The 14,311-nt window shown below is 38.7% G+C and overlaps 2 long non-coding RNA genes across 2 annotated transcripts; both read left to right on the top strand.

Annotated features, from left to right (window-relative positions):
* The first annotated feature begins 5,030 nt into the window (after window positions 1-5,030).
* On the top strand, window positions 5,031-7,483 carry LOC132599793 (uncharacterized). The gene is made up of 3 exons (XR_009567018.1): window positions 5,031-5,241; window positions 5,995-6,045; window positions 7,153-7,483. It is a non-coding gene; the product is annotated as an uncharacterized LOC132599793 (long non-coding RNA).
* A 2,146-nt stretch (window positions 7,484-9,629) lies between these two features.
* LOC132644733 (uncharacterized) lies at window positions 9,630-12,119 on the top strand. The gene is made up of 3 exons (XR_009583897.1): window positions 9,630-9,812; window positions 10,566-10,616; window positions 11,724-12,119. It is a non-coding gene; the product is annotated as an uncharacterized LOC132644733 (long non-coding RNA).
* Window positions 12,120-14,311: the final 2,192 nt, after the last annotated feature.

The following is a 14,311-nucleotide window of genomic DNA, read 5'->3' as shown; positions in this document are numbered from 1 at the left end:
AAATATTAATCATAAGGCTTTAAGAATTCAATCTTAACCAATACTTGTCTACAGAAATTTGGGCAGCATCTCCCCTATACATACAACATCCCCGAGATTTAACTCGGCTCAAATTAGCAACAACCATACCAACAACAATACCAACAACATCAACAATCGACTAGAAACGCATTCTAACATAAATAGTCTTCTTTCCAACATAGTGCGACAACTTCCAATCTAACTTCGCACTTCCAAACTAATATCAACATTTTCATATTCATTTACTAATTTATGATCATTCAAATACAATTCGAAAGTATTTCATATCATTCTACAAAATATGCAAAAATTCCACCAAATTCCACAATTCACCCGAAAACTCCTTAAAGTGCAACAATAACAATGACAACACATTTTCTTTCCTTCCAAATTCACAAACTACACCAACAATTCACACTAACAACATTATCTTCCTACAATTATAAGAAACCAAACTAATATCATGTTAACTTCTTCCATAATCCGCAAATGATTACAACTTTATTTCAAGCCATTAAATCTTCATTTAACAACATAAAATCCACAACACAAAAACAGTCAAAATACTAGATAAAATTAGCTCACCATACCCCCACCAAATCAGCCCCCTATACGGCTACCACATCAATACCGACAAACGAATTTATATCGCTATTTCTTCCGTTCTAATCCGTTAAATCTTTAAATAAACTTGTTAACAATGAAAAGGAACCTTCATATTACCTTAAGTAGGCAGACACCACGTCATAACTCTCCTCTTTGATTGATTTTTATCTCAAATTGAAGACAACGCGACGTACAACACTTTTCTCTTCATGGGCTTCGGAATTCGGGGCTCGGATTTTGGTCAAAAATTGATTTTTCTCTCTAAGATATTTTCTCTCCTTTCCTCCAGAAATTTCTGGGTGTTTAGGTGTGAAAATGAGGGGGAAGGCCGAAATTGGCACTTATAAGGACATGGGTAATGGGCCTAACCCGGTTGGGTTCGGATTGGGCCTAGCCCACTGACCGTTCTGCCTTAAAACGTCAATATCTCCTTATTCCGACGTCACCTGGGAACCCACGACCTATGGTTGGAAAGCTAATTCAATTATCTACAACTTATATTTCTTGGTATTTTTCCAAATTCCAAACTTATAATACCAGTTTTTCCCCTAGAAGTCAGATCACCCGAAAACGTTTTCTTAAAAATATTCGTTTGGAGGACTTTCACTTTGATTTGGCCCAAGGGTCCTTCTTGAGTTGTGTTTAACTTCACATATGTGATTCATATGAATTTTCAGATGTCCAAAAAAAAATCTCGATGTGTGGGCCCCACCTCAGCTTACAAATAATTCGACGTTCAAAAATACGGGATGTAACACTATACCAGCTTCTTTAGGAAAGCTTCATAATTTGACCAACTTGGGGCTTTCAGGAAACCAGCTAAATGGTACTCTACCGGAGAGTTTTGGCCCGCTTCCTGAATTATCTCTGCTTGATTTTCTTCTAATATCCTCATAGGTACTCTATCAGAAGTTCATTTTAAGAACCTGTGCAAAGTGAAGATTCTTGACCTTTCATCCAACTCCTACACCTTGAACGTTAACCCCAACTGGATTCCTCCATTTCAGATTCGAAATCTTGACATGGGTTCTTGCTATTTAGGTCCTTCTTTTCCTACTTGGCTCAAGTCTCAAAAGGAGCTCGGGTTCCTATACATTTCAAATTCAAGTATTTCAAATTCCATTCCAGGCTGGTTTTGGGAAATTTCGTCTAATTTATTGTCACGACCCAACCCCGTAGGCCGTGACTGGTGCCCTAATTGGGCACCCTGACATACCTATCCATATTGAATCACATACAATTAGCATATACGGCCACAATTACTATATGCCGTCTCAAACTATATCAAACTGTATCGAACACATTACAACGCAACCATATGCGGACATATATATATATATATATATCAAAAAGCCGGCAAGGCTATCAAACATATCAAGAGCCGACAAGGCTAACAGATGTATCAAAAGCCGACAAGGCTAACGGATGGCACAACGGCTCAAAACATATACAAAGTGCACGCCGACAAGGCTACCATAACGAATAGGGTCGTACAAACACATCTGTACAGAAGTAGGCACACACACCCACAAATACGTCTACGGACCTCTAAACAGACCAACAGAACATATGGCGGGACAGGGCCCCGCCGTACCCCTGAACAAATATGTACATACACAACGAACAAAATGTATACCAAAATATGTGCTCTGAAATGAGAAGAGCACTCCAACGGCAGAAGGGGGTGTCCTAGACTGGAGGATCACCAAACTGTGCGTCTGTACCTGCGGGCATGAAACGCAGCCCCCGAAGAAAGGGGGTCAGTACGAAATATGTACTGAGTATGCAAAGCAGAATGTACAGAAAGCAAATCTGAGATATAAACGAAATGGAAGTATCAAACATAAGTGCAAATCCAACATATCAAAATTTGTTTACTTTCAAAAACATGTAAGTCATGCATCGGGTACAGAAGAATATGGTCGCCCACCCGTCGATGGCGCCATAACACAGCATAACACCAGAAAGTCTCAAATCTCCGTATCCCCGTCACATATCACATCACAACATAACGCCATACACAGCATAACACCACAATATAGGTGGAATCCGACCCTCTTTTGCGAGTAGCTCGGTGAACCATAAACACAGCATAACTCCGGAGTATATCAAAATGCGCACGACAACAGAACCGGCCCGGGACTCGGCGAAGGGAATAACAGAATGCACGAGTAGAGTCGTGAGTAGTCATATGCATAAAATCATTATCATAAACTCAAACATAAGTAAAATGATCATACTTGAAAATCGAATCATAGTCATAACAAATTCTTTCAAAAGTTCTCCGAGTTACATAAAAGAAAGTCGCGGGACCCACGGACGGGTATTTATCCGAGTCGGGCCCGCCTATGGAAATCATACTCATCATAGGCTATGCAAACTCATACGAAAATATCAAAACAATCCGAGACTTTATACGAAAGATATGGCATTCAAAAATTTCGAAATTCTTTAAAGTGAAACCTTTTTATACAAAGTTCGGAAGGCGATTATTTCAAAGACGTAATGGTTCATACTTTTATCAAATCATACATAAGAGTGCCAAAGAATATATATAGATCATATCGTGCTCGGATTTCGAATCATAGGATTTTCCTAAAGGTTCGTAATCTAGCCTATCCAAACTAAGGCATGCCAAAAGAAGGAAGGTTGGAGCTTTACATACCTCGTACGCACTCCAAGATAGCCAATCTAAAGTAAATCCCAATCTACGCCTCGGGCTCCCCAAGGTCTACAAATACGCCAACGAATACCAAACATTAGCTAAAGGCACTTAAGCCATTCATTCCAACTATTCATTAAATTCTACAGAAAATTCGGCAGCATTTCCCCTGTAAATAGGTCATCCCGAGAATTTAACTCGCTCAAAATCAACAACAACAACCACAATAATCAACCTAGCAACATCGATAATCAATTCGAAAGGCAAAATAATAATAGCAGCTCTCTTTTACACCATTCGACAACTTTCCAATCATTCAATTCAATGGCTTACTTCCAAGCCACAATATCGTTCGTACATTCGATTATTAACCCAAACCCATACTAACAACATTCTCATAAAATATACGAATTACATCAAACGTACAATAAGCCTTAAATCAGCCCCTACCATTCCAACATCATTTTTGAGTCATTAAATGCTCAATTCCAACTAAAATTCATAACGACGACAATTAAAACGCTAAGCGATATTAATTCATTCTTTGCCACACATTGGGACCATATATACGGCCATACCCACATCTATACATATACACATTTAGATGGTTCTAGTCTATCTCTTCACCCTACAACAATCAACAAGCTACAAGGAACTAATTTATCAACTCAATCACACAACACACTCATACCCCTCACACGGCCCACATACCAAACACAAGACCCAACTTCAACATTTCATATTTCATGATTTTTATCCATTTTTGCATACTACAATACGCATACAACATTTATAACTCAAAAACAAGATTAAAACTCACCTTTCTTCTTCAATCCACCAATAGGCTAGGGTTTGCAAATCTCTTAAATGAAAGACTTGATCGCTCCAACGATGCTTCCACGTTACTTAGGGACCTCTAATTAGTGGGTTAACACCAAGGAAATAATTTTTGAGAAGCTAAAAATGGGGGTTGGTTTTCTCCCTCTTTGGCCGAGAGCCTCTATGGCTTCAACTCTTGCTCCTCTTTTTTTTTCTAAGTGTTAAGTGAAGAGAAAGAATGCTTGGTCCTCTTTTAATTCTATAAGTGGTGTCCAAGTGTTCATGGCCCACACAATGTGTTGGACCATTTAAAATTGGCCACACAATGTGTGGGACCACTTAAGGCTACACGGTCACAAGCCCCTTGAGTGCAAGGTTTTTTTTTTATTCCAAATTCTATGAATTGTAGTCCCAAATGTTTTCTAAGTGTTCAATACCAACAATTTCATATATAACTTATGTCTCAAAATAAAATCAGTTGGTCAAAAGTCCCTGTTACATCCCGTATTTTTGAACGTCGAATTATTTGTAAGCTGAGGTGGGGCCCACACATCGAGATTTTTTTTGGGACATCTGAAAAGTCATATGAATCACATATGTGAAGTTAAACGCAACTCAAGAAGGACCCTTGGGCCAAATCAAAGTGAAAGTCCTCCAAACGAATATTTTTAAGAAAACGTTTTCGGGTGATCTGACTTCTAGGGGCAAAACCGGTATTATAAGTTTGGAATTTGGAAAAATACCAAGAAATATAAGTTGTAGATAATTGAATTAGCTTTCCAACCATAGGTCGTGGGTTCCCAGGTGACGTCGGAATAAGGAGATATGGACGTTTTAAGGCAGAAAGGTCAGTGGGCTAGGCCCAATCCGAACCCAACCGGGTTAGGCCCATTACCCATGTCCTTATAAGTGCCAATTTCGGCCTTCCCCCTCATTTTCACACCTAAACACCCAGAAATTTCTGGAGGAAAGGAGAGAAAATATCTTAGAGAGAAAAATCAATTTTTGACCAAAATCCGAGCCCCGAATTCCGAAGCCCATGAAGAGAAAAGTGTTGTACGTCGCGTTGTCTTCAATTTGAGCTAAAAATCAACCAAAGAGGAGAGTTATGACGTGGTGGCTGCCTACTTAAGGTAATATGAAGGTTCCTTTTCATTGTTAACAAGTTTATTTAAAGATTTAACGGATTAGAACGGAAGAAATAGCGATATAAATTCGTTTGTCGGTGTTGATGTGGTAGCCGTATAGGGGGCTGTTTTGGTGGGGTTATGGTGAGCTAATTTTATTTAGTATTTTGACTGTTGTTGTGTTGTGGATTTTATGTTGTTAAATGAAGATTTAATGGCTTGAAATAAAGTTGTAATCATTTGCGGATTATGGAAGAAGTTAACATGATATTAGTATGGTTTCTTATAATTGTAGGAAGATAATGTTGTTAGTGTGAATTGTTGGTGTAGTTTGTGAATTTGGAAGGAAAGAAAATGTGTTGTCATTGTTATTGTTGCACCTTGAGGAGTTTTCGGGTGAATTGTGGATTTTGGTGGAATTTTTGCATATTTTGTAGAATGATATGAAATACTTTCGAATTGTATTTGAATGATCTTAAATTAGTAAATGAATATGAAAATGTTGATATTAGTTTGGAAGTGCGAAGTTAGATTGGAAGTTGTCGCACTATGTTGGAAAGAAGACTATTTATGTTAGAATGCGTTTCTAGTCGATTTTTGATGTTGTTGGTATGGTTGTTGCTAATTTGAGCCGAGTTAAATCTCGGGGATGTTGTATGTATAGGGGAGATGCTGCCCAAATTTCTGTAGACAAGTATTGGTTAAGATTGAATTCTTAAAGCCTTATGATTAATATTTGGTAAACATGACCAAATGTAGATTTTGGACGAAACGGGATTTGAATTTGGAGAGGCGTAAGGAGCGAATAAGGTATGTAAAGCTTTACCTTTCCTTCTCTTGGCATGTCCTAGGTATGATAGGCTTTGATACGAGCCTCGGGGACGACTCTACTCTTCGGAATCTACGTTCGAATTTGCCCCTTTTTCATTCAGTAGAATTGAATTGAATACGTTATAAATAGTTAGAAAAGGTGCCTAAATGTCTAGAACTTGCACAAATAGGACCCGACTACCTTAGAACTCTCACGGTAACGTTATGAAGTGTAACATACGTAAATTATGTGCGCCACCTCATTTGACCCGGGGTGGGCCCACTATTCCCGGATTTTTCTGATTTGTTCCGTTTGACTTATTTTGAAGTGGAATTCAAAGGAAACTCTCGGCTACTTTTCTAACTACTATACGACAGTTGTTTTGAAGTATTTCGTAAGTCCCACAACGTATTTTGAAACATGAAAACGATTTCAGAAAACTTAATTTGACATAAACCATTGTGACATCCGTAAAGCATACGCTATGATTACCGTTTAGTTTCTTTATATGGTTTGTCATCTGAATTATGCTATTGAGTCTCCGTAAATGTGTTATATTTTATATTGCATTAGTTTCTCACTACTCCATTCGTGGATGCCTCAATGTTTCCTTCACTGAGCCCGGACCAGGATATGTTATCACGCGTATTCCACTGCATTGTTCGCCGTGCCTCGATGTGAGGGGGCAGGTATACGTGTACATGGGTTGTGAAGTATGATGTGCCATGTACACTTATTCTGATATGTTATGATATGATACAATATGGCCATCTGATATGTTTGATATGTGCACATTCTGATATGATATGATATGTTACGGAGCTATTCCCTACTCTGAAGTTATGCTGTGTTGTGGCGCCAGTGACGGGGTGGCGACCACGTTCTGTTCACCGTGTCCCATAATGGGGCCGGATATGGCATATGTTTTGACATGCATTACCTATGCTATATGAGTAAGCATTTCTGGTATTCTGATTATTGCATTCGTTTTCTATACTTCCTGTTCCGGTTATGATTCTATATATTATACTTCATGCTTTACATACTCAGTACATATTTCGTACTGACCCCCTGCTCTTCGGGGGCTGCGTTTTCATGCCGCGCAGGTACACCCAGATGATGCGAAGTTATTATAGAGGATGTTCCAGCAGAATTGGCAAGCTCCTTTTGCTCCTGGAGTGCTGCCGAGTCAGAGTGTATGCCATGTTTTCTGATTATTTGTTAGAGACTTTGCAGACAGAGTCGTGGGTATAGTATGTCAGTTGTGTATACGGCTTCATCAGCCGATATGTCGTTCTGTACTATGTGTTAAATTCTGTATGATCATAGATCCTGTTTGATTTGGAAAACATCGGACAAGAATATTTTGAGAGTTTATCGTGTATTATATTTTTATTTGATTTAGAAAGTCTATTAGGATTATGTGTGTTCTAAAGGTCTGTGGGTTCGCTCGGCTTCGGATGTGGGGCCGGGTGCCCATCACACCCTAGCGGAATTAAGGTGTGACAAAGTGGTATCAGAGCAGGTCTGTCCTAGGGGTTGTCTGCAAAGTCGTGTCCGGTAGAGTCCTGTTTATGGTGTGAAGCGCGCCACATTTATAAATAGGAGGCTACGGGGTATCTAGGGATTGTTGACCTTCTTGCTATCTTAGATCGTGCGATAGAGCTGAGCTATAGGAAAATGAAATTGCATATTTAAGCCTTACATACGACGGAAGGAGGTAAGTGATGATATGGAAAGTCACTGCGGTAAGTATTGATATATTTGATCTGTTACCTTAAAATTGGCAGTTCTGGGTGGCTAGAATGTGATATATAGTCGTATGCTCCGTAAGGTATTGTTGGTATTCGCTGCGTACGGATTTCGAATGATAAGAATCTGTAAAGGTGACCACTGAAGATCAAAAAGGGTAAAATGGTAATTGTAAACTAAGGGACGTGTTACGAATATGCTTTGGAATCTGTAAAACCTTGACTTGCTCCAGATTATGTAGTAAAGGACATATGAGAAAGCGAACGCGATTATATCAGTATTAAGGCACTGGATTCCGCCAAAGTTTCGTGGTTAAGCGTGCTAAGGTGGGAGTAATTTTAAGATGGGTGACCCCCTGGGAAGTATGCAAGAAATCTCGAAGATTTAGCCATAAGAGACAAATGAAAAGCCAGAGTAACCACAAAGGGAAATTAGAGTATACGGGATGGTTGGAGACCAAAAAGGGCCATACAGCACGCGATAGGATAGACTAGAAGAGAGACAGAAAGTACGCCACAACTTGGAATTTGGATAGGCTTGAATGACGTTTGGAAGCGTTTTGTGGGCTAGTTGGCAATAATTATATGTATATGTATATATATATATATATATATATATATATATATATATATATATATGAATGAGTACGATATTTCGTTTGTGATTGTATCAGTGGACACATGCGTCCAGCTACTGGTGATACGATAAGGAAGACCCCAAATTGAATAAGGATACTGAACTCCAAATAACAACAAAAGTAAATGGTATGAGTGCTACGAGATGAGGTGCTATTATTTTCACCACAGATTAAGATTGGAAATTTTAACACAACAATATTGGGAAAGGAAAGTGTGGGTAAGTGGAAGACAAAGAGACCAAAATGTCGGAAAAAGGTAAGAAATCCTGGTAAGGGAAGCCCGAGAGAAATTATTGGCAAGGTACGAGATTATTTGAATAAGAATTCGAAGATAGGCATATGAAAAGGATAATAAGCGGTCATATGGAGCAAAACAGGAATGTGTGAGGTTCGAGAACCAATTACAAAAAAAATGGGACTAAAGAAATAACGACTACGACAAGGGATGTGAAGTAAGAAAAAGAACGATAAATCCTTGTGACGAAACAATAACAGAGAAGAGATGACTTGGGAAGGACAAGGATACTAACTTGGTATGGTGGGTTAGAAAACTCATGATACGGAATAAGGATTCACGTAAAGACTGAGAAGATTGATTATAAAGGAAAATATGGTAGAAGATAAGAAATGGGCATGAAAATAAGGATAACTAGAAGAGGGACCCCCCCATAAAGTTTTATAAGATCCCATAACGGCAGCTGAACATTCGAGGACGAATGTTTTAAAGGGGGGGAGGATGTTACATCCCGTATTTTTGAACGTCGAATTATTTGTAAGCTGAGGTGGGGCCCACACATCGAGATTTTTTTTGGGACATCTGAAAAGTCATATGAATCACATATGTGAAGTTAAACACAACTCAAGAAGGACCCTTGGGCCAAATCAAAGTGAAAGTCCTCCAAACGAATATTTTTAAGAAAACGTTTTCGGGTGATCTGACTTCTAGGGGCAAAACCGGTATTATAAGTTTGGAATTTGGAAAAATACCAAGAAATATAAGTTGTAGATAATTGAATTAGATTTCCAACCATAGGTCGTGGGTTCCCAGGTGACGTCGGAATAAGGAGATATGGACGTTTTAAGGCAGAAAGGTCAGTGGGCTAGGCCCAATCCGAACCCAACCGGGTTAGGCCCATTACCCATGTCCTTATAAGTGCCAATTTCGGCCTTCCCCCTCATTTTCACACCTAAACACCCAGAAATTTCTGGAGGAAAGGAGAGAAAATATCTTAGAGAGAAAAATCAATTTTTGACCAAAATCCGAGCCCCGAATTCCGAAGCCCATGAAGAGAAAAGTGTTGTACGTCGCGTTGTCTTCAATTTGAGCTAAAAATCAACCAAAGAGGAGAGTTATGACGTGGTGGCTGCCTACTTAAGGTAATATGAAAGTTCCTTTTCATTGTTAACAAGTTTATTTAAAGATTTAACGGATTAGAACGGAAGAAATAGCGATATAAATTCGTTTATCGGTGTTGATGTGGTAGCCGTATAGGGGGCTGTTTTGGTGGGGGTATGGTGAGCTAATTTTATTTAGTATTTTGACTGTTGTTGTGTTGTGGATTTTATGTTGTTAAATGAAGATTTAATGGCTTGAAATAAAGTTGTAATCATTTGCGGATTATGGAAGAAGTTAACATGATATTAGTATGGTTTCTTATAATTGTAGGAAGATAATGTTGTTAGTGTGAATTGTTGGTGTAGTTTGTGAATTTGGAAGGAAAGAAAATGTGTTGTCATTGTTATTGTTGCACCTTGAGGAGTTTTCGGGTGAATTGTGGATTTTGGTGGAATTTTTGCATATTTTGTAGAATGATATGAAATACTTTCGAATTGTATTTGAATGATCTTAAATTAGTAAATGAATATGAAAATGTTGATATTAGTTTGGAAGTGCGAAGTTAGATTGGAAGTTGTCGCACTATGTTGGAAAGAAGACTATTTATGTTAGAATGCGTTTCTAGTCGATTGTTGATGTTGTTGGTATGGTTGTTGCTAATTTGAGCCGAGTTAAATCTCGGGGATGTTGTATGTATAGGGGAGATGCTGCCCAAATTTCTGTAGACAAGTATTGGTTAAGATTGAATTCTTAAAGCCTTATGATTAATATTTGGTAAACATGACCAAATGTAGATTTTGGACGAAACGGGATTTGAATTTGGAGAGGCGTAAGGAGCGAATAAGGTATGTAAAGCTTTACCTTTCCTTCTCTTGGCATGTCCTAGGTATGATAGGCTTTGATACGAGCCTCGGGGACGACTCTACTCTTCGGAATCTACGTTCGAATTTGCCCCTTTTTCATTCAGTAGAATTGAATTGAATACGTTATAAATAGTTAGAAAAGGTGCCTAAATGTCTAGAACTTGCACAAATAGGACCCGACTACCTTAGAACTCTCACGGTAACGTTATGAAGTGTAACATACGTAAATTATGTGCGCCACCTCATTTGACCCGAGGTGGGCCCACTATTCCCGGATTTTTCTGATTTGTTCCGTTTGACTTATTTTGAAGTGGAATTCAAAGGAAACTCTTGGCTACTTTTCTAACTACTATACGACAGTTGTTTTGAAGTATTTCGTAAGTCCCACAACGTATTTTGAAACATGAAAACGATTTCAGAAAACTTATTTTGACATAAACCATTGTGACATCCGTAAGGCATACGCTATGATTACCGTTTAGTTTCTTTATATGGTTTGTCATCTGAATTATGCTATTGAGTCTCCGTAAATGTGTTATATTTTATATTGCATTAGTTTCTCACTACTCCATTCGTGGATGCCTCAATGTTTCCTTCACTGAGCCCGGGCCAGGATATGTTATCACGCGTATTCCACTGCATTGTTCGCCGTGCCTCGATGTGAGGGGGCAGGTATACGTGTACATGGGTTGTGGAGTATGATGTGCCATGTACACTTATTCTGATATGTTATGATATGATACGATATGGCCATCTGATATGTTTGATATGTGCACATTCTGATATGATGTGATATGTTACGGAGCTATTCCCTACTCTGAAGTTATGCTGTGTTGTGGCGCCAGCGACGGGGTGGCGACCACGTTCTGTTCACCGTGTCCCATAATGGGGCCGGATATGGCATATGTTTTGACATGCATTACCTATGTTATATGAGTAAGCATTTCTGGTATTCTGATTATTGCATTCGTTTTCTATACTTCCTGTTCCGGTTATGATTCTATATATTATACTTCATACTTTACATACTCAGTACATATTTCGTACTGACCCCCTGCTCTTCGGGGGCTGCGTTTTCATGCCGCGCAGGTACACCCAGATGATGCGAAGTTATTATAGAGGATGTTCCAGCAGAATTGGCAAGCTCCTTTTGCTCCTGGAGTGCTGCCGAGTCAGAGTGTATGCCATGTTTTCTGATTATTTGTTAGAGACTTTGCAGACAGAGTCGTGGGTATAGTATGTCAGTTGTGTATGCGGCTTCATCAGCTGATATGTCGTTCTGTACTATGTGTTAAATTCTGTATGATCATAGATCCTGTTTGATTTGGAAAACATCGGACAAGAATATTTTGAGAGTTTATCGTGTATTATATTTTTATTTGATTTAGAAAGTCTATTAGGATTATGTGTGTTCTAAAGGTCTGTGGGTTCGCTCGGCTTCGGATGTGGGGCCGGGTGCCCATCACACCCTAGCGGAATTAGGGTGTGACAGTCCCGACTTCAAATCCCGGATTAGTCTTGGCCTTAAATTATCATAGTTAATCCGGGCTGTCCCAATGTATAAAAATACGGGGCGTAACATTTATCCCTGCTGAATTGTTCTTTTAATCAGTTAAATGGTAATCTTCGAAATCCATTACCAGTGTTCTTTGCAGATATTTATCTGAGTTCTAACCTATGTAAGGGAACCATTCTTTACCTAGTGTCTCAGTTGGATTGCTTGATCTTTCAAACAATAAGTTTCAAGGTTTAATCCCTCAGAATATTTCTGAAGCCATGCCAGACTTCGTATTTTTGTCTCTCCCGCGTAATGAAATTTCGGGTGAAATACCAGCTACTATGGGAAAGATGACCCTTCTTCAATTCATTGATGTGTCAAACAATAAGCTAACAGGAAGTATCCCTTCAAGCATAGGGGAGTGTTCTTACTTGAAAGCTTTAGACCTTGGGAACAATAATCTATCTGGCTCAGTTCCAAGTTCCTTGGGCCAATTGAGCCAGCTTCAGTCATTTCACTTAATAACAACATATTCTCAGGAGGGATCCCCTTTTCTTGGAAAAATTTATCTAGTTTGGAGACACTTGATCTAGGCAACAACAGACTAGCCGGAAAGTTTCCCTCTTGGATCTCTGATGGTTTTCCAAATCTTAGAATCCTCAGTTTAAGGTCAAACTCATTTTCAGGAGAACTTCCTTCAGAAATATCAAATCTGAGTTCATTGCAGGTCCTTGATCTTGCAGGAAACAACTTGACTGGCACCGTTCCAACAAGCTTAGGAGACCTGAAGGCCATGGTACAGGAGCAAAAGGTGAATGAATATCTGTTGTACGGGAAGTATAGAGGGATTTACTAAGAAGAAAGCTTGGGAGTGAATTCGAAAAACCAGTTTCAAAAGTACACTAAGACTCTATCACTTCTGACCTCAATAGACTTGTCTAGGAACAACTTCAATGGAGCATTTCCTGTGGAATTGACAAAGTTGCATGGCCTCATAGTTTTGAACTTGTCTGGAAACCAAATCAGTGAATAAATCCCAGAAAACATTTCAAGCTTACATCAGTTGGCATCGCTTGATCTCTCGAGTAATATGCTTTCTGGAGTCATCCCATCAAGCATGGAATCAATGTCATTCTTGAGCTATCTCAACTTCTCAAGCAACAATTTATCCGGCATGGTTCCTTATAAGGGTCAGATGACAACTTTTACAGAGTCTGCATTTGAGGGGAATCCCCATCTTTGTGGAGACTCAGACAATAGAACAGTACTAGAGAATGAAAGCAGTGGCGAATTTCATGATAGATGGTTTTACGTGAGTGTTGGATTGGGATTTATTACAGGTATTCTTGTTCCTTACAGTATCTTACTCGTTTGAAAGCCATGGAGACGAGCATATTTCAATTTCTTGGACAAACTCACCAACAGAATTTTCCTAGTCTGAAGGCACAGAATAACCAGTAACGGATTGACCGGCACCAGAAGATCAGATCCGGGCACTAGTTTTTTCATATTAAGTTCCAGTCATTGTTTATAGAAGGTGAATCCAATTGTAGATAAGACATCTTTGTACTATTCTTAAAATCAATGTCAGGGGAGGTAAGGTATTTAGGTTTATATGAATACAATTAAGCTGTTTAATCCTGCCATTCTATTTTCGTAGCCGGAGTTCAACTTTTCCTGTATGTTGTGTGGCTGATACTATTTGTGAATATATATATATAAAAAAAAAAAAAAAGGAATTTGATGTTGTAGATTATTTTCACCTAAAGGGCTCGCGCAATACTTAGTAATTATGCAAAACTTGTCCATATTGATAACAGAAAGTTGGCGATTGATTTTCTTCCTCCAACTACATTAATCTCCCTAGATTGCGATATCTTAACGTTTTGCTTCTGGTTTGGGTGTCTTCAGATTTAGATGGAGAACTACCCGTGTTGGTATCTCACAATGAACAATTTTGTACCTCTTTTAACAATAAAATAGAAATAATGAGGTTCTAAATCCATCTTTGATTTAACTACTTTAAAAAGTACATCCCAGTAGCTTTGAACAGTAAGTGTAGTGAATTTGCAATTTGAGAAATATTTTTCACCTCTAAATGGTAAATAGATCGGCTTTCATTTTATTCAAGATTGAAACTTTTAAACTCGGGTAGGTTAGCAAATGGTGGGGCTAAAAG

The sequence above is a fragment of the Lycium barbarum genome, chromosome 6 (assembly GCF_019175385.1).
Source record: "Lycium barbarum isolate Lr01 chromosome 6, ASM1917538v2, whole genome shotgun sequence".
Taxonomy (NCBI): Eukaryota; Viridiplantae; Streptophyta; class Magnoliopsida; order Solanales; family Solanaceae; genus Lycium; species Lycium barbarum.
The sequence above is the reverse complement of the archived record's forward strand: the minus strand, read 5'-3'. Positions and strand labels throughout refer to the sequence as shown.